General features: G+C 48.9%; 1 protein-coding gene across 2 annotated transcripts in view; it reads right to left on the reverse strand.

The window, feature by feature from the left end:
- Positions 1-12,479, reverse strand: part of TEX2 (testis expressed 2) — a 110,098-nt gene extending 97,619 nt beyond the window's left edge. Inside the window, exon 1 of one of the 2 annotated variants that reach the window (XM_018065357.1) lies at positions 12,357-12,479. The gene's annotated coding sequence lies outside the window, so the exon portion shown is untranslated. The remainder of the gene's footprint in view (positions 1-12,356) is intronic. The other variant, XM_018065356.1, reaches the window with a different exon arrangement.

The following is a 19,570-nucleotide window of genomic DNA, read 5'->3' on the forward strand; positions in this document are numbered from 1 at the left end:
TGAAGATAACAGGTCAACAACTCTGACAGATAACACAGAAAGATTAAAATTCTCATCAAGCCCCAGTAGAGGGAGGTTTCAGAAAACAGTTAAGTTGGCAGTTTCTGGAAGATTTCTTCTTAGCTGTGGGTCAAAAATGTATATACTTTAAACATGTCTTACATTTTAATCTGTGAGATTAACACTCTGGCATCATAAATTTACATAGTTGGAAGAACCTCTTGACCATCTGCCTCAGAAAACCCTGGGCCCTGTACTTGTTCCCTGTGCTGCCAAAAGTGACTCTTATCACCTAATTCAGAAACTCAAATTGTGCTTCTTTCCTTCTATGAGATTTTCGTACCACAAATCAGACCTCATGAAACAAAATTTCACTGCAGGCTATTAAGCCTCTGCCAACACCCCTCTCGATCACAGTCAAGCCTGAAGACAAAAGCTCAAATGACCAAATGAGTTTGGTTTCAGGCTCAGAGCATGATCAATAGTCATTTCTGTTGGGAGTTTTAGCCTTAAAAAAAAAAAAATTAATGTTCCTGCTTTACTATAACCTACCCCATCAGGATCCAATACCACTCATCACCTCCCCACAGACATTAGCCTACCCTGGGAAATTAAAACAAAAGCAACTCCTTTCCCCTGGGCTTTCCACTACTCTTGACTTATTTTCCACTTCGATCTTGCCTGTGAACTTAGCCAAAGCCCGCAGCTCCACCTTCCCTGAGGACGGCTCCCTTCAGACTTCCTAGCACAGGTACTAGGAGACCCCACTATTTCTGTCCTGAACCTGGGTGGGGGAACGGGAAACCGACCAGAGGCCACACAGACTAGTCACTGCCCTGGGCTAATGTTCCAGAGGTCATTTCTAATGGACATCTGGATGCTGAGGACACACGGATGGCCTCCCTTCCAGCTCAGGTGAGGAGCAGGTCCCTCAATTTGATCAAAGGAAGCAACAAAATGAGGTAGGAGATGCTCAGCCCAGTGACTGCAGGGTGGAGAGCAGGCGCCGTGGAGCCGGCCTCCCCTACCCCGAGCTCTCTGCCTACTGCTGGCTGCAGCCACAGGCCCCCCTGCTGTCTGCATGGCTTCCCCCTGTCCTCGCTGTCAACCGGCTTTTCCGCATTTGTCACCGTTAGGCCCCAGCAGGACTACACACACCCACACACACACACTTCCCTTTACCTGCTCTCAGAGGTAAAATGATCAGCAAGATAGGGTTAGAATCTACCACATGGCCCACTCTGAACGGAATTCACCTTATACAAACATCTCCTTGGTCCACTACACCTGTCAGGAGGCATGTTTTAAAATCTGTCTATGGAAAAAAAAAAAAAAATCATTGCCTCCTCAGTCTGGCAGGCAGAGTCCCACAGTGACATAACCTGGCCTCTGCTCTATCATCATTCAAACGCTCCCCGCCAGCCTTCCATGATCAGGGCACACAGTGAAGCTCGCAGAGGGTTTCCTTTTAGAGCCAGGTGTACCCACACTACCTGGCTCTATTCTAATCCTCCCTCCCACCAGATCACAGTTACCCGGCTGAGCTATTCAGGCTTCCAGGGCATGGAGGTATCACCTGTTCACCCTCCACCAATGGCGTTCTCAACCAGCTGATGCCAGTTCCCACTTGGGAGTTCCTGGGCACCACTTCTGGACCCACACTGCTACCCAGTCACACAGGTCTCTACAGTCTCTGGTTCTGCCATTTTCCTGGACACTTTTCTGTCCCCTTAATATTCAGCTTAAAGCCTTCTTAACCAGACTTGCAAGACTCCCGGACGACATATCACTCTGGTCTTCATGAAATACCTCCTCTCTGGTTATTGGAGGCTCTGGTTCAGAGAACCAGTCCCTTCCTTCCAAAAATAAAAACAAAAACACACATTACCTAGGAAACCAGCTAGTGACATCCCATCAAACTGAGAAAACATCCCTGTTCTCTTTCAGAATCACAAAAGTTATAGAAGAAATATAACCACCATCTCTGCCAAGTCCTTCCATTTCCCAGCTAGAAATTCATAGTTTCTGGTGAAGATCCAGGTTTCCCCTATGAGCCTCTCCAACATGACAAGAGCATCTGATGCTCCTCCCCTCAGCTAGAAGTGGCCCAGGAAGGGGGCGTCTCCTCACCGGCAGGGGCAGGACTGAACGCAGCTGCCTCTGTTCTTCCCAGCGGCTGCAAGTCTCTTCCGGACCAGGCACAACTAGAATCCCCTCCCACTGCTGCCTAGAGTGCTTCCCAGGTGGCGCAGCGATAAAGAATCTGCCTGCCAATGCAGGAGACGAGGGTTCGATCCCCAGGTCGGGAAGACCCCCTGGAAGAGGAAATGGCAACCCATCCAACCCACTCCAGTATCCTTGCCTGGGAAATCTCACAGAGGAGCCCGGCGGACTACATACAGTCCATGGGGTCGCAGAGTCAGAGGTGACTGAGGACCACACTGCCAAGAACTCTTTTGAGGACCCACCTGGCATGACTTTGGAGTAGCACCACCACCTGTGGGGCACAGCCCAGGGGTGCCGATGGGAGTAAGAGCCATGGTGGAAAGCGAGGAAAGAGACACAAACATAACAGGGCAGAATCCCGACTCTAGAAAGACAGGGGGATTACCACATCCCCGTCTGCGGGTTGTGTACGGAAGACTCCAACCAGTTCTTAAATCGGAGCCCAGTGCAACTAAGCATATACTCAGTGAGAGTGATGCCTCCCGAGGGCAGGGATAGGAAGTCAGACAGGGGGGCCACCCCTAACTTGGCAGGCAAATGCTTTTCAAGTACGGGTCAAGACATGTTTCTCCTGTAAGGCAACGCTAAACCCACCAGACAGCTCCAACCACAGATTCCCATGGACTATCCCTCCAACCTCAGCCCCCAGCCTGGCCATCTCCCTTCTCAGGTTATCCTGCTCTAAAAACTATTCAATCCTTCCAATAAATCCAAGTGTTAGAGAGCATTCTCGCATGTTCCTAATGTGCTTACATTCATTCACTCACTCATTCACTCACCCAGCAAACATTTAAGACGCTCATGCAGTGGGTCAGATGCTGAGCGAGGCACTGGTATATAATCGCGAGCACAATGGATGAGGTCCCTGCCCTCCCAGAAGAAGTGGGAAAGCAGATGTCTCCTAAAGAATACGTCACAACAACAGCGAGAGGTGGTGTAAAGAACAAGAGAGAAAAAGGGACCGAGGTGAGGAGGCGGAGCTGCTTCCTGAAGAGGGAGATGCCCGGTGGTTCAGTTCCTGAAAGGCTGAGCTCCCTTCCAGCTGGGAACAGAAGGGTCACGGACTGTAATTAACTGAGACGGGAGGCCTGGGGCCAGGCCACAGCAGAGGCGGGCAGGGGGCACTGAATCACACAGGACTTTCAGACCAGGTTCAGAGTGTGGCTCTTATCCTGGGAGCAACAAGAAGCCTTCCTAGGATTGGGAACAAGGATGTGGTGTGATCATATAAGGAATTTTTAAGAGAAAGAGACCACTCCGGCTGCCGAGGGGTGAAGAGATTAGAGCGGAGGGAAAGTGGCTGTAGGAAGAACAGGGGGGATGGCTGCTGCCGCCTTCAGAACCAAGAGAGTTGTGTGGACTAGAGTGGTGGCAGTGAAGCTGAAGAGAAAGAGAACCGTTCAAGAGATATCTAAGAGATGAAAATAACAGCACCTGGTAACAGACGAGATAAGAGCCAGCTTGCATTTGTAGTGAAGAGAAATGTCAATTACCTCCGGCAGCAAATATTGGCTGTACACACTCCAGCTCACTGGTATTACACTTACTTCCTTTGGCACCTATTTTTCAGAATTTCTAGACAAATTTAAAGCTCTTCTCCTTACTTGCTCTTACATCCATTCTTAAAAGCTGTCATCCGTTTTTGAAACATATTTATTGAGCATGTACTATGTGCTGGGGAGGAAAAAGGTGACTAAGAGAGCCCAGGCCCTTGGCATGTCTCCTCTGAACCTCTAAACCCCCCTGCAGTGAATGCAGCTACCAAGAGTAAGGTCACTCGACCACCTGAAACCTTCACATGAGCCACTCAACAGATTCCCGTCCACCTCTTAGAAAGCTTCTGTGATGCAAGAGCAGCACAAGCGCTTTGCGCTGGAGAGAGTCACTCCTTCTCCCGTAAGATCTGAGCCCTGGAAGACATCCCGCATCAAATCTAACCTCTCAGGTTACTGAGCTGCCAAAACCGTGCTCTCAGAGGAAGACCATGAACCCCAAGAGGCAATTCTTCCTTCTACATAATCAAACTCCTTTTCTCTAGAATATACTGAGTTCGGGACCTACACAAGTATTGTGCTCTCTCTCAAATTAGTTTCTGCAGGATTTTTCCTATCGCAGAGATTGAACAGTGTAGCTCCAGGGTTTACGACACCATCAAGGTGGCCACATGGAGCTATTTAACTGAAAATTAAGATTAAAACATCGGTTTCTCAGTTGCACTAGCCACCTCACAAGTGTTTGATAATTAAGGCAGCTAGAGGCCACCATATCAGATGGAGCACATTCTCAACACTGCAGAAGGGTCTGTCGGAAAGAGTTCCACAGAGGTGCTGCTACGAGGTTCTCTGCAGGTTTGAACTCTCCTTAAAACACACACAAAAGTTTAACGGACAGAGACTTTCAATATATAGCTGTGTCCTCCTTGATTTTATAAGTGAATGCCACAATCTGGAGAAGGCGATGGCACCCCACTCCAGTACTCTTGCCTGGAAAATCCCATGGACGGAGGAGCCTGGTAGGCTGCAGTCCATGGGGTCACTAAGAGTCGGACACGACTGAGTGACTTCACTTTCACTTTTCACTTTCATGCATTGGAGAAGGAAATGGCAACCCACTCCAGTGTTCTTGCCTGGAGAATGCCAGGGACGGGGGAGCCTGGTGGGCTGCTGTCTATGGGGTCGCACAGAGTCGGACACGACTGAATCAACTTAGCAGCAGCAGCAGCTATAATCTGGACTTAATATACACCAAAAAATAGTGCTTTTTAGTTAGTCTCATAGTTTGGGGTTGGTGTATATTTTATTTGCCAGGGATGTTGAAAATAACCATGTGATTCCTTGTGAGGAAGAAAGGGACCAAGATTTCACAAGCCACTGTGAAGACTGTCTTATTCTTTTCATGTGTGCGTGTGTGTATGTGACTCTGTGTGTGTGCACAAGCGCGCACGCTCAGCTGTGTCCAACTCTTTGTTACCCCCGTGGGCTGTAACCTGCCCAGGCTCCTTTGTCCATGGAATTTTCCAGACAAGAATACTGGAATGGGTTGCCAATTCCTTCTTCAGGGGATCTTCCTGACCCAGGGATTGAACCCGTGTCTCTTGTGTCTCCTGCATTGGCAGGCAGATTCTTTACCACTGCACCACCTGGGAAGCTTCTTTCATATATATCTTATATATTGCTCAATGCAGTTGATATTCTCAGTAAATACACAGATTATTTGGCCATCTAATTTTGTGCCTACTTTTCATAGGCAAGTCTATAAGGGGCTTGCAAGAAATGTTCTCGGCCCCTCCTCACCGCAGCCACACTGGCCACAAGCCACTCCCTCCCTTGAGGCGCCTTCCCAGCACTGGCTCCCTCCCTTTATTCTTTCTCAGGGCCTGTTTTTCTCCCCCCTCAGAGGAAGGAGACTTCCAGCTTCTCACAATTTAATGTATACGACACACACACGTCAGTTGACTTGTTTACTGTCTAGACTACATAATGTGCTGTGTGCCAGCAGGGAACACATCTGTTTCACTCCCCATTGGATTTCTTTCCAATGCTAAGCACAATGCTTGGCTCCAGCAGACACTCAGAGAGATACTTGTTTAATGAATGATGATCGCTGTTCAGTCAGTCCTTTCAGTGGTAAGATTTTTTTAATTTTGTATTTCCAGCCCCAGATGATACATACATCTTGAGGAACACTGCTTAAAAGACAACGTTAAGTGTAAGAAAGGACTTAAAATTGAGAAAGAGAACAGGCCAGCTTATGTCAGCTTTAAATAACAAATGTGAAATGAAACTTATGAAATGCATATTGGGATTCTCAAAGGTTATTTGCAGGAATAATCCTGCAAGGATTGGGGTGGGGCGGGGGGGGTTTAAATCTCAAAACCTAAACAAGTTGAAGCGGGCTCCTCTTGCCCTGTCCTGGTCTCAACTGTTAGGATAAGCCCGGGAGAGGCTCAGTGTGTCCAATCATCTCTTTAGGGGAAGCCGTTAGAACCAATCTTCTGGGCTAACCCAACAAAGGTCCCTAGGTTGTTTCAAAGCCCACCCGTCAGCCACTCCAGCAGCTTCTTCACAGAAAGGCCAGATTCTTCTCTCAACAGTCCTATCTATGCTCACAGGGCCTGGCCTGTGGCTTTTGTTCACCAAAGAAAAACCAAAGAGGACTTCAGTCTTCTGCAGCTCCCATAGGGTTCGTCCTTAAATTTAACAAAGTTCTCCCAACACACAGCAGATGTTTTAAAGGAGAACTCAATATAAACTGGGGTCAGTACACAGTAAGAGGCTGAGAATGTATGACCCCAAAGCAAATGGAAATCTCACTTTTTGAACTGAGAAAACTTCCAGGGCACATGGCTTAGAAGATTTCAAAATGAGGCAGGGTCCACCCGATACAACCACAGAACTCACGACGGGGAGCAACATAAGCCTGAGCTCTAGTCCCAGCCGTAAGCCCTTGTCCTCGCTGCATGATCCTGAACACGTTACTTAACTCTGAACTTCGGCTTTCTCATCTTAGAAAAAGATTGAGCCTAGGGTCTACTATTCGTAAGGGCTTCCCAGATGGTGCAGGGGTAAAGAATCTGCCTGCCAGTGGAGACTGGGGTTTGATCCCTGGGTCAGGAAGACCCCCTGCAGTAGGGAAATGGCAACTCATTCCAGTATTCTTGCCTAGGAAATTCCATGGACAGAGAAGCCTGGGGGGCCACGGTCCATAGGGTCACAAAGAGTCAGACAGGACTGCGCATAAGCATTCACAGGGTGATGTGAGGCTGAGGAGTGGGGACCGTGCCTGGCACACAGCAGTTCTCCATGCATGACAGTTACTCTTATTGTTTCACCACCTGCCCGTGTTTCTCATTACAAAAGCACTAGCACAAACAGCCACCTGAGACTTCAGGAGTCCTTTCCCTTCAAACAAATCCTGAAATTCATAAACTCACATAATCGATGACACTGTATTGGAGGGAGCGGGAGGAGGAGACTAAGAAATCAAGTCCTCACTTTGAAGAGAACTTCAAGGTCCAGAGTAGGGGAATGAAGTGCCCAAGACACACATAATAGCTGGAGAACCCCCAGGACGGCCAGTGGGCCTCTTAATACCAACTGCAGTGCTCTATGCACCTCACTCAGAAATTCAGGGTTTCCGTACTCGCCTCCGTGCACCCCTCTGATGAATGGGGCTGCACAGACACATCACACGATGCAATTAAGCATCACAAGGAGCCTGGCCAGAGGCAACATGGAATCTTGCACAAAACCCTGAGGTGCTTTCAAATTCACACATAAGAGTATTCACATCAGCCCAGGTTTCCAAACTTCTCATAAGGATAGTTATTTTTAACTTGGGATTTGAAGTTGACAAAGAACTTAATGAATAGGCAGGGAGCTGTCTGTCCATGGCTGGTTAGCTCCTGAAGTTAATGCTTCTCACGGGGACAAGAGTCAGCCAAAGGACAGAGCTCCACACAAACTGGAAAATGTTCCTGCAGCCCACAGATTGTGGATTACTGCCTGGGCTCCGAGTGGCAAATCTTACAAGACGCTCCCTAGCTTTCTTCCAGAGCCACCTACCAGTTAACCTTACGTTCTGTCATTCGACAGCATCACGTGTACATGTTCCTGGCTCACGTTGTAATCCTCACAACCACCAACAGAGAATGTACTAGCGTGGTTCATCTGGCCTAGGACCCCACTAGGACACCGTTATTTTATGTACGAAAAAAGGAAGTCCTGCCAACTGCAACTGTCAGACCTCAAAGATTTAAAAGATACTTTGGCTTCCCTGGTGACTCAGACTGTGAAAGCATCTGCCTACAATGCAGGAGACCGGGGTTCGATCCCTGGGTCAGGAAGATCCCTTGGAGAAAGAAATGGCACCCCACTCCAGTACTCTTGCCTGGAAAATCCCATGGACGGAGGAGCCTGGTAGGCTACAGTCCACAGGGTCACAAAGAGTCAGACACAACTGAGCAACTTCACTTTCACTCTCTTTTCTTTTCAGAAATGTTAAGATGAGACAAAGTGTATTGTCTTACGTTTGTGGAAATGTAAACACTGTTCCATTTTACAGATAAAGAAACTGAGGTACACAGAGAAAGTTTGCCCAAGGTCACAGTGCTAGTAAATAGAAGTACTGGGATATAGACCTGGTAAGTCTGGCCACCTTTTCATGGCAGTAAACTCAAATTTCCCAAGAGTCATGTGAATTACCCAAAAACATACCTGACAAAGAGGCAGGGCACAGGGCTCTCAGACCTGCCCCGCCATGAGCACATCAACTGTGGCAATTCTCTGAACCTGACCATCCACACGTCCAAGAAGGCACTGTGCTAGACTAGGATAACCTGCCTGTCTTCTTCTGCGAAAGCAACTGGTATACTATGGAAAACATCCATCTGGAATCACAAAGTCCTAGACTGAAGTTCTTGTTCCAGGGAATTCCCTGGTTGCCCAGTGGTTAGGACTCTGCTTTCACTGCCAAGGGCCTAGGTTCAATCCTTGGTCAGAGAACTAAGATCTTATTCCACCAACTAAGCAGCTTATGCCCTGGGCAAGCTACTGAACTGCTCTCACTTTCCTCTCCTGTAAATTGAGACTCTGTGTGTGTGTGTGCCTGCACACGCCTGCCCGCTCAGTCACTCAGTTGTATCTGTTTGCGACCCCATGTACTGTCCTGCCACGCTCCTCTGTCCATGGAATTTTCTAGGTAATTCTAGAGCGGGTTATCACGTTCTACTCCAGGGGATCTTCCCATCAGGGGTCGAACCTGCATCTCTCATCTCTCTGGCGTTGGCAGGTGGATTCTTTACCACTGCACCACCTGGGAAGTCCAACACTGAGGCTACCAGCATCTGTCTCCCTTAGAGGGCTGCTCAAGGACAAAAAACGATATACTGGGTTGGCCAAAATGTGCGTTCAAGTTTCTCCATAAGATGTTATGGGAAAACCCAAATGAAATTTATGGCCAACCCAATATACACAGAGAAAGCAGCAATGGCAGAGCTGAAATTCAGCAAATGCTCTTTCTATACCAGCCACCTTTCGCTTTGGGACAGAATTAAAGAACAAACAATTTCTTGTGACCTCAGCAATTCCCCAGGGAGACACTCTGGTGAGAATCAGGATCAGATAGAAGAAAGCTGACCCTGAGGGCCATTCAGGCAAAGAAAATGAACTGGAAGCACCTGGAGGGCAGGGACAGCTGCCTGACTTCCAAACTTCTGAGTAAACTCACTGACAGAGGAAAAGGTTAAAAAGAACTTAACACCATCAAACAGAGAAGGCAATGGCAACCCACTCCAGTACTCTTGCCTGGAAAATCCCATGGACGGAGAAGCCTGGTAGGCTGCAGTCCATGGGGTCACTAAGGGTCAGACACGACTGAGCGACTTCACTTTCACTTTTCACTTTCATACATTGGAGAAGGAAGTGGCAACCCACTCCAGTGTTCTTGCCTGGAGAATGCCAGGGACGGGGGAGCCTGGTGGGCTACCGTCTGTGGGGTCGCACAGAGTCGGACACGACTGAATCAACTTAGCAGCAGCAGCAGCAACACCATCAAAAGACACTGATCAACAGATATGAGGATGAAGAGATACCAAATCTGACACAGAAAAGCAGTCTTGGAAGATCCAGTTTGATACCAAAAGTGACCTACAGCGGGATTTCCCCACTGTCCTGATTCATTCTTACGATAAGTAATATTCTGTGCATTTCACCTCTTTCTTTCTTCAAGAGCTTCAGAAAATCCTCATAAGTTATGAGCTTTGGGAGGGAAGGTGAGTCATATGGATGCAGAAACAAACTCCTGACCTGCCTTTTCTCTCCATCGTACCCAGAATGCCTCAAAGTTTCTGGCACACGGCCAACTCTCAACAAAAATTAGTTGAGTGAATATTTTTTGACTACATGTCATTTCACTGGGACCAGAACTCCCAAACATCCTATACATTTATCTGACCTAAAAGACTAACAACAGTCTTTCCCGCTTCTTTTCCAGACTCATCCCAAAACCATAATCTCTAATATGCAAACGATACACTCGGTAATGCTGTTTCTCCAATCCTCTCACGTGATGACTTTCTACTTGCTCTTCAAACCTCCAACAAGGCCTGGTCCCCTTAGTCCCACCAAAACCCCTGCACTCTCTCTTCCCCTTCCTCTGTCCAGCCCTTGGGCCACTAGGCAGTTGCCTCAATTACCACCATTATCTGAATCGGTTTGTTAATCTTCTTCCTCTCAGGCATAGCACCTTTCCTGGGGATAAAAGCAGGCAAGTCCAGTTCACCCACAGCTCTCCACCACCCGCAACCCTGAGGCCCATGTGAAAAAAAGAAACCATATGGCAAAAATCCCACTCTACCCTCATCATCTCAGGAGGCTGTTTGTTTTACATACAGTTTAGCTCAATCACCAACTTTTAGAAGAATCTGAAAGAATGCTGTATTGATTTAAGGGTTGGGTAAGAGCTAATAGGGCTTTCCTAGGGGCTCAATGGTAAAGCATCTGCCTGCCAATTCAGGAGACTCGGGCAGTTTGATCCCTGAGTCAGGAAGATCACCTGGAGAAGGAAATAGCAACCCACTCCAGTATTCTTGCCTGGGAAACCCCATGGACAGAGAAGCCTGGCAGGCTACAGTCCACCGGGCCGCAAAGAGTAGAACCCGACTTAGTGACTAAACAACCACCACCAGAGCTGACAAAAATGGCACTTTTGCTCTTTCAATACCTCCCTGGAGACCAGCTGCACTGTGTCACCTAGCTCTAAATCCACAAACCCATACTTTCAGGAATTCCCTGGCAGTCCAGTGGTAAAGACTTTGTGTGCTCACTGCCTAGGGCCCTGGTTTGATCCCTGGTCCCAGAACTAAGATCTCATTAGCTGGGTGGTCAAAAAAAAAAAAAATCTAAACTCTGCAAACACTCCCCATTCCAGAGTTCAAGGACCATTTGGGTCTCCGTTTTTCCTTATTGGCTTCCATATAAAAGTTACTCATTGTTTTCCTCCCAGCTTACATCAGGCTCCTGAAAGGACTCCTTTAAAGCCTTTGATGAAAACCATCAAAATGCGAAAGGCTGGTTCTTTTCAACGTCTGCGCAGAGCAGTCGAGGTGTCACAACCTAGAACTTCAAACATGAATATGGCAGCACTCTTGCCTTCATGGAGCTCAAGCTTTTCCTCCAAATAAAAAAGTATGCCCTCCATGGGCAGCGTCTCTTAAAGACGGTAGTGACAAAGTACTTCACGGCTTTGGAGGAAGAGCGAGGGTGGAGACAGGCTTTGCCCTTACATTAGATGCCCTGCAACCATAACAACCGATGGTTTCAGTAACCATCAACCCACCGAGGGGCTAAGTTTTCCAAAAGGCATTTTCAAGAGGGCAAAACTCCCCTGCACCGACTCCCGCGTCAGCCGAGCGTTCTGGGGAGCTGTTCAGCCCATCTCTGATCCCACCGATTCGTTCCTGCGCTCACCAGCAGCACAGCCTCCGCCGTCACACCCCGCGCTCCGGGCAGGGCACCTGGCGTTAGGCCTCAGCCCAATGTCACTTGTTAACCTTCCAAAACCCCCGGCGTTCGGAACGCCGTCGTCTCAAGCCTAAGGCACGCGAACCACCCACTGCCACCCGCGATTTCCAAGAGCTGGCGAAAAACAACCCGAGGAGCTGAGAGCCTCTAAAAGATCCGCTTAAAAGTAACTGCGGTTCTCGACTTCCAGGCGTTTCGCGACGTGAGCGCCGGGGGAGACCAGAACCCGGGGCCCCATTCATAAAATCACAAGCTGTTTTCCCTCAGTTTGAGTGTGGACGGTGCTCCCCAACCGGGGCCGAGCCCGGAGCTCGTGGACCGCAGGCTAGGGGGCTGGCCGGCGGGCACCTCTGGCGGGGTCAAGCCCAGACCGCCCCACACCGCCCCCAGAGGAAAGAAGAGTGCGCCCGGGGGCCTCGCTGGTAGGCGTCCATGTCAACTTAACCGCGACCGTGACAGCGGGGCGGGGCCCTGGGGGACCGGACCCCCGCGCCCAGCCGCGCCAACGGCCGCCGGCCCCCGGACCCTGAGGAGCCGGAGCCGCCCCCAGCCCCGGCCTTCTCGGTGGGCGCTCCCTCCACCGCTCCGCCCGGCCCCGGGAGCGCTCACCCCGGATCCACTGGCTGCCTCATTGTACTGCGCCGGCGCCCGTGCTTCACGGCCGCCGCAGACCCCGCTCCGTTTCGGGCTCGGGCCGCCGTCCTGCCGCCCGCCCGCCCCCGGGGCACCGGCCACCCCGCCCCGCCGGCGGACCCGCCCCGCGCCCGCGGCCGCCGCCGCCAACCAGAGGGCGGCGGGGGCGGAGCCGGCCTCGCGCCAGGCCCGGCCAATCCAGCCCCTACCAGCGTGCCGAGAGCGGCCGCGGAAATGGGTGTGCGATTGGTCGGGTCTGTTAAAGAAGCCGCCGCCCACGGGGCTGGGGAGAGGGGCGGCAGCCGGGTTACCTAGGAGAGCCTGGGTTGGAAGGGATGAGACCTTCTGTTCTCTCTCTAGTCCGGCAGCTTCGCTCTTCCCAGCACTTTGCATTTGTTAATTTCCGCTTCCTGAAGTCTAGCAACAAGTGGGGGACAGAACCTGCCTCTGTCAGAAAGAGAAGCTGAGGTCCTGAGGGTCTCCTCGCTTGGCACAATGACTGGAATTTGAGTTTCATAGGGCCGTCCGACACAAGTGTTCCCGTCCAGTCCCAGAAATTGGCGTAAAAATTATCCAGCTTCACCCTGGAGAATTTTGTAAAACATTTAACACACATTCCGTGTGTCTGAAATGCGACTGGGGAAAATATGTATTTTTCAGCGCCCGTCCCCCGAGGTGATTCTGATGTGGGTAGTGTTGGTACAAGAGCCACATACAGGCAGTCACGTATTATTTCAAGTCCCTCGTGGCAATGAAGTTCAAGTGCAACTGCCATAAATAAAGATAAGCTATTCTTTATCCCCAAAAACAGTAATATGGTTGGGAGATTTGCTAGTTTGGGTGGAGGTCGCCTACTGAGAAACTCAGGACAGTTCCCTGAGTGGGTCATGCCAAGAACTGAGTCTGAAGGGCACCGGGCTGGGCTGAAGCAACAAGCAGTCTTGTTCTCTAACTCTCTAGACAATGCTTAAATACTTAAATGGCAAAACACACCCTTCCTTGTTGCCATTACCAGGCCCAGTCATAACCCCAGGAAGGTGCCTGGGTTCCAACGCCATCCAGCCCTGCCCATTCTCCGAAACACATGCCTCTCCTCCCGGTGTCCCAGACATCCATCTGACCCAGAAGCCCCTGCCTGAAAGTGAGCCTCTTCTGCCTAGACCCCTTCTAAGAGAAGCAAACTGCCTCTAAAGAACAACCATATAGGTGGTGGTGGTGGTCATGGTGTTTTGGCTAGTTGTTTGTTTTGGATTTTGCTGTGATTTCCGTGGGTGTTGTGTTTGCCAGGAACAGCTCGACACACACATTCATCAGCCTCATGGAGATTAAGTCTCTGGGTTGCAGACATCACTGCCTGGGAACACTATTTGCTTCCCTTGGCCCTTGCAAAGGAAAAGGAATTCTTGTTTTAAATACAGAGGGTTCCAGCCTTGGGTATCTGGAAATGTGCAACAAAGGCAGTTAGTACTAGAGAAACAGCCCGAAGTTCATCTTGGCCACACCTTAAAACCTCCACCATTTGGTGAGGGTGGAGTGGGCAGTGAAGGTGAGGGGGCCTGGAGCTGTACCACTGCAAGGGTCCTAGGGAAGCTGGCATGGTGTATCTCAGAGTGCCTGCCTCCACCTTCCTTGCCCAGGCAAAACCCTACATAAATATTAGGTTAATTTATATAGTGTCAACCTGACCTCAAGCTGGAGGCCCATAAGATCCAGCATGAACACGAAGAAGGAGCCCTTCCTTTTGAAAAGTGAGGAATTTGGATGCTTTGAAAAATAAACGAATGTATAATAATGTAATAATATTAACACTTTCTCCTACCTTTAAAAGATTACTCTGGGCCAACACTATGTCAAGATCTTTGTACCCATTCATTCATTTGAAACCTTGTAAGAACCCTGTGTGGTAGGTGTGGTTGTTATTTTCTCCATTTTACAGATGCAGAAACAGAAGCTCACAGAAGATTGGGAATGTGTCCAAGGTCACAAGACTAGCTTGAGAAAGAGCCAGCCTTCATGGCCTCCTAACTGCCTGCTCCAGTGCCTGCCAAAGTGCCCTTCCTTCTTGCCAGAAACAGGACAGCTAACTTCAAAAGGCGAAAGAAGCAAACATGACTGCGCTTCTCCAAAAGACAGTGTGTTGAATAGAGCAGCACTGCCTTGGAGTTTCAGTTCCATTGCTCTAATGTACCATCTGTTTGACCTTGAACAAGACATACCATTAAATCCCTGTGAGCCTCTGACTGCTCATCTATAAAAGGGGATGATGATAACAAATTCTGCCTGCTTGGACTGGCAAGAAAACCAAATCAGTAAATAATACATATGAATATACTTGTACTTTGAGCTTACAAATGAAAAGAGTGATGTTAGACCTTGGTATCTGTGACTCAGTAAAGTGACCAATGACAAAGGCCAGGGATTGTGATGCTAAATTCAAATACCAAACAAGATTCCTTACTTTGTCCCCCAAGTATCTATAGGAACAGTTTAGTACAAAGCGAACTAAATTTTTTCTACCTACAGAAGAGATAGAAGTCACAGAAATTCAAATCTAAGTTATCCCTCTGGCATCTGCCTCCCTTCACCCCTGCCCCCCAACCATCACCCAAGTCTCTCTTACAACCCAGGCTCCAGTTTAAGCCTACAGATTCCAGTATACTTGAATCATTCCCAATTGTGACATTTCAAGACAATCCTGATTTTCTTATGAAACTTAAAAAAAAAATGCTCCAAGATTTTTACTGCAGTTTTTTGACACTGCACTTCTGTCTTGGCAGGAGAAATGGTTATGAAGTACACAAAAACAAAAAAGTTGATCCACTTATACATGGAAAAAAAAGGTTAGGGACCCATTGTGCCACAAGCTGCACCATTAATGAGCAGTTACTGAGAGCTCCGTAAGTACCAACTGGTGTGCTCAGCACTGGGGGTGAAGACAGTACTTTTTGTTTTAAGTGCAAAAATGATGGGCTTTTAGCACTAGATCTAGCAGAGAAAGACTGATATATTGATAGACCATTATTGGCCTCCACAGAGTTAAGCCCAAGAGCTATGGGAGGGACATTTATAACCCCTGGGGAACCCCAATAATGTTTCATTTTTTAAAAAAAACTTCTATTGTTGCTAGCTTATATATTTATTTTTGTGGCCATGCTGCAGGACACGTGGAATCTGTTTCCCGACCAGATATTGAACCGGCACCCTCTTCATTCAGAGTGCAGAGTCTTGACCAGTGGACCACCAGGGAAGTCCTTGACAATGTTTTAAGGTTGACCAGATGAAGGCTATTGAGAAACCAGAAAGGTAATGAAAACCTAAGGAAGAGTGTTGTCTGCAGGGGTCAAGTGGGGAGAGATCTGAACGTATACCTTGGGATTTGGACATTAGAAGGTTACTGACCGTGCTCAGATGCTCAGTCACGTCTGTTTGTGACCCCATGGACTGTAGCCCTCCAGGCTCCTCTGTCCATGGGATTCTCCAGGCAAGAATACTGGAGTGGGTTCCCATTTCCTCCTCTAGGGGATCTTCCCGACCCAGGGATCGAACCTGATTCTCCTGCACTGGCAGCTGGGTTCTTTACCACAAGTGCCACCATCCCAAGCCCAGGAACTACTGCTTCAGAAGGTTACTGAGGCCACTGACAAAAGCCGTGTGGGTGGGGCTAGAGATGCAGACTCTCGCTAGAGCTAGACTGAGAAGAAGAGCCAAGAAGAGAGAATGAAGAGGCCAGGCAGGACAGGACCGATGGGACAGGGTCCCAGGAAGCCCACAGGGACAGAGAAGAAGCCCTTGGGGAGGAAGAGGGTCTGTTCTTCCACTTAAGCTGGATGTAGATAAGAATGGGTGTGGGTGCAGATTCATTCATAGATGGAGGGCAGGAAGTTGAGGAAATTCCTGCCTGCTGGTTTCTATTATTTTCACTCTAAAGTGAGAAACGAAGTCTTCTCTTGAGAGTGGGTGGGAGGTGGTAACCGGGCCTTGAGGAAAACAGTGAAGAACTGGAAAAGCCACCAAGAGAAATGAAAGAGGGAGCTGCCAGATTGAGAGGGGAAATTCCTGACAGCCCAGGGCCCATGCATTTGAGGCATTCCCCTTGTGGCTCAGCTGGTAAAGAATCCACCCACAATGCGGGAGACTTAGGTTTGATCCCTGGGTTGGGAAGATCCCCTGCAGAAGGGAAAGGCTACCCACTCCAGTGTTCTGGCCTGGAAAATTCCATGGACTGTAGAGTTCATGGGGGCGCAAAAAGTCAGACACAACTGAGTGACTTTCACCATGACAGGGGTTAGATGTCAGGGATGGTTACGTGGGGCTCGGCGGCTGGGTCTCGTGTGGAGAATCCAGAGTGAAGAATTTACAGGGTCAGGAGAAACTCCAAACAGTGCAAGGTATAGACAACAGATGGTCACAGTGATGGATCGTGGGTTCTAAGTTGGATGGAGATAGAAGGAAATCTGCAGCGGTGGAGGTAGGGGGGCTGCGGCTGGACTGGAAGAAACATGTGGGGCAAGAGAGATGGGAAGAACCAGACATGGTGTCAGTTTGGAGTGGGATGGATTAGGTGAGATGTTCAGAGAAGAGCAATTCTGAGTGATGACAAGGTCAGGTCTGGCCACGGAGTTGGAGTTTCTAAACGCACTCGACTCCTGGATTGTCCCTGGTTCCTTTAAGGGAATGATCTGTGGCTGTGTGGCCTCCAGTGCTTTCTGTTCACTCTGCACCACTCTCTGAGATGATGGAGGTGGAAGAGCATCCTTCTCTCTCATCTGCTTTTCCTTCTAAAATAAAAACCTGTTAATGAACAGAAGGACTCCCACCATCGTCATGGAGACAAGAGCATTTGCAGGAAGGGATGCTGGTGGGAAGTCTTCCGGGGCTTTAGAGGTGCCTCACCTGGTGGGTTGATGTACTTGTGAATAATTCCCAGTCATCAGGGAGTGGCAAACAGCCAGCTGATGTTGATTATATATTTGCTAATTAGCATGTGAGACACGAGGTTATTAAATATAAATGTCTCAAAGCTCTGTCATTCTAAGGGGAGGACCAGTAGGGGAATGGTGGCTTCTAATTGCTGTGAACGGAGCTAGAGTGGACTTCTAGGGAGAAATCCTGACCCCTCCCTCCATTTCCCTGCTGACTCTCTGCCCACCCTCTGCTCCACACAGAGAACAAATCCATCACACAGCATTTACTCCCTCCCTTTCCCTCTAACCCGCCATCCTCGAAGACTTCCAACGACTGGATCTTCTACTCCACTCCAGCACAGGAAATTCAATCTCTAGCTTGTACAGAAGCACCCTGGTGCACAATTTTAACTCCCAGAATGAAGGGTCAGCCCTGCAGCCAACAGGTGCTGGCCTCCACTTCTGTATCTCTTTTCCCCTTAAGTAGCAGAAGTGGGAGGACTCAGCTGGCTTTTGTGGGGTGGGGGATGCTCAGCTTGTAGTTTGTGGGATCTCGGTTCCCTGACCCAGGCCATGGCAGTGAAAGCCAAGAATCCAACCACTAGACCCCCAGTGAACTCCCCCAGCTGGCCTTTTAATGACACATGTGCGTGTGTGTTAAGTCGCTTCCGTCGTGTCCAACTCTTTGCGACCCTATGGACTGTAGCCCGCCAGGCTCCTCTATCCAGATTCTCCAGACAAGAATACTGGAGTAGGTTGCCATGTCCTCCTCCAGGGGACTTTCCCGATGCAGGGATCAAACTGGTGTCTCTTATGTTTCCTGCATTGAAGGTGGGTTCCTACCCTAGCGCCCCCTGGGAACCCCTTAATGACGTACACATCCACCCACACACAGGGGAAGGTTGTTTTCATTTTGAAAACGTGATTTACATACCCTGATATAGAGTAGCTAGAAGTCAGTCAGAAATATCTACTCCCAATCAGGTTAAACAAAATGAGAAGCGGTGGAAACTGCTAGCCTCTGCCATGTCCATGTGGCTGCTCTGCTCAGCATCTGTGTGATTCAGAAGACAAGAGTGGTCTATATTTGGGTAAGAGCTTAGGCAAAGGAAGTGTTTCAGTCTGTTTTGGACAAGGTTCCCCTAAAAGCAGAACTTGAGACAAAGCTCACATTGCTCAGGAGCACGAACCCAGGGAAGATACCCAGGGCTCAGGAACCAAAGCAAGGATGGGGGCAGAGGCATTTGATCATGCATTACTGGGGTGGCCACTGTCCGGGCTGCTTGATTAGGATATACTAAGAAGCCCTGAGAGAAACATGTTAGGATGCACCTTCTAGGATAGGGGAGACGGGGGAGGCATTTATCCAATGGTTTCTGTCCCCATTGGCAAAGACCTATGCACGGGGATCTGAGCCCTGCTTCCAGGGAGTGCTGGCCTGGCATCGAGTGGGTGGGCATCAACAGAGATGCTCTGGGTGTGATCCAGAGACAAAACACTTTCAGATTGTACCTGCTGGAATCTTGTAGGAGAAGACACAGAACTGGCCACTAGAGTGGTGGCGGAAGATCTCCAGTGGTACATAAGAGGTTTCCAATCCAAAGCCCAGTTTTTAAACAAGGTTTCTCTTGTGGCTCACTGATAAAGAATCCACCTTCCAGTGGAGGAGACACAGGCTCCATTCCTGGTCCAGGAAGATCCCAGATGCCATGGGACAACTGTTGCCCCTGTGTGATCTAGAGTCTGCAACCAGACAAACTGCCTCAGTGAGAAGCCTGCATACTGAAGCTAGAGAGTAGCCCCTGATCGCCAAAACTAGACAAAAAAGCCTGCATAGCCATGAAGACCCAGCACAGCCAAAACCAATTTTTTTAAAAAAGAGAAGAACATCCCACTGTTCCAAAAAAACTTGTCATCTGAAGTTAGGCTGGAGGGACACAAGATTTCAAATGTCTTTTAATGTCATTATAACATTCTCTTTAGGGAAGCAGCGTTAGGCTGGTGGCTTTGGGGTCATTTGGACTGGTTTCAGGGTTTGCATCTGTCATTTCTGAGCCATGTGACTTTGGAAAAGATATTGAACTTCCTTGAACTTCCTTGAATTGTTTCCTCATGTATAAGTTGGAGATATCCATACCATATGTTGTTTTAAAGGTTAAGAGTACGCATAAATCCTTAGTGTAGCATCTTTTCATAATAAGTGCCCCATTAATGGAAGCTGTTGCTTTTTACTCTAGGGCAAATTCCCAGCCATGGAATTTATCATGTACAGGAAAACAATGGGGT

Source organism: Capra hircus, chromosome 19, assembly GCF_001704415.2.
Source record: "Capra hircus breed San Clemente chromosome 19, ASM170441v1, whole genome shotgun sequence".
NCBI lineage: Eukaryota > Metazoa > Chordata > Mammalia > Artiodactyla > Bovidae > Capra > Capra hircus.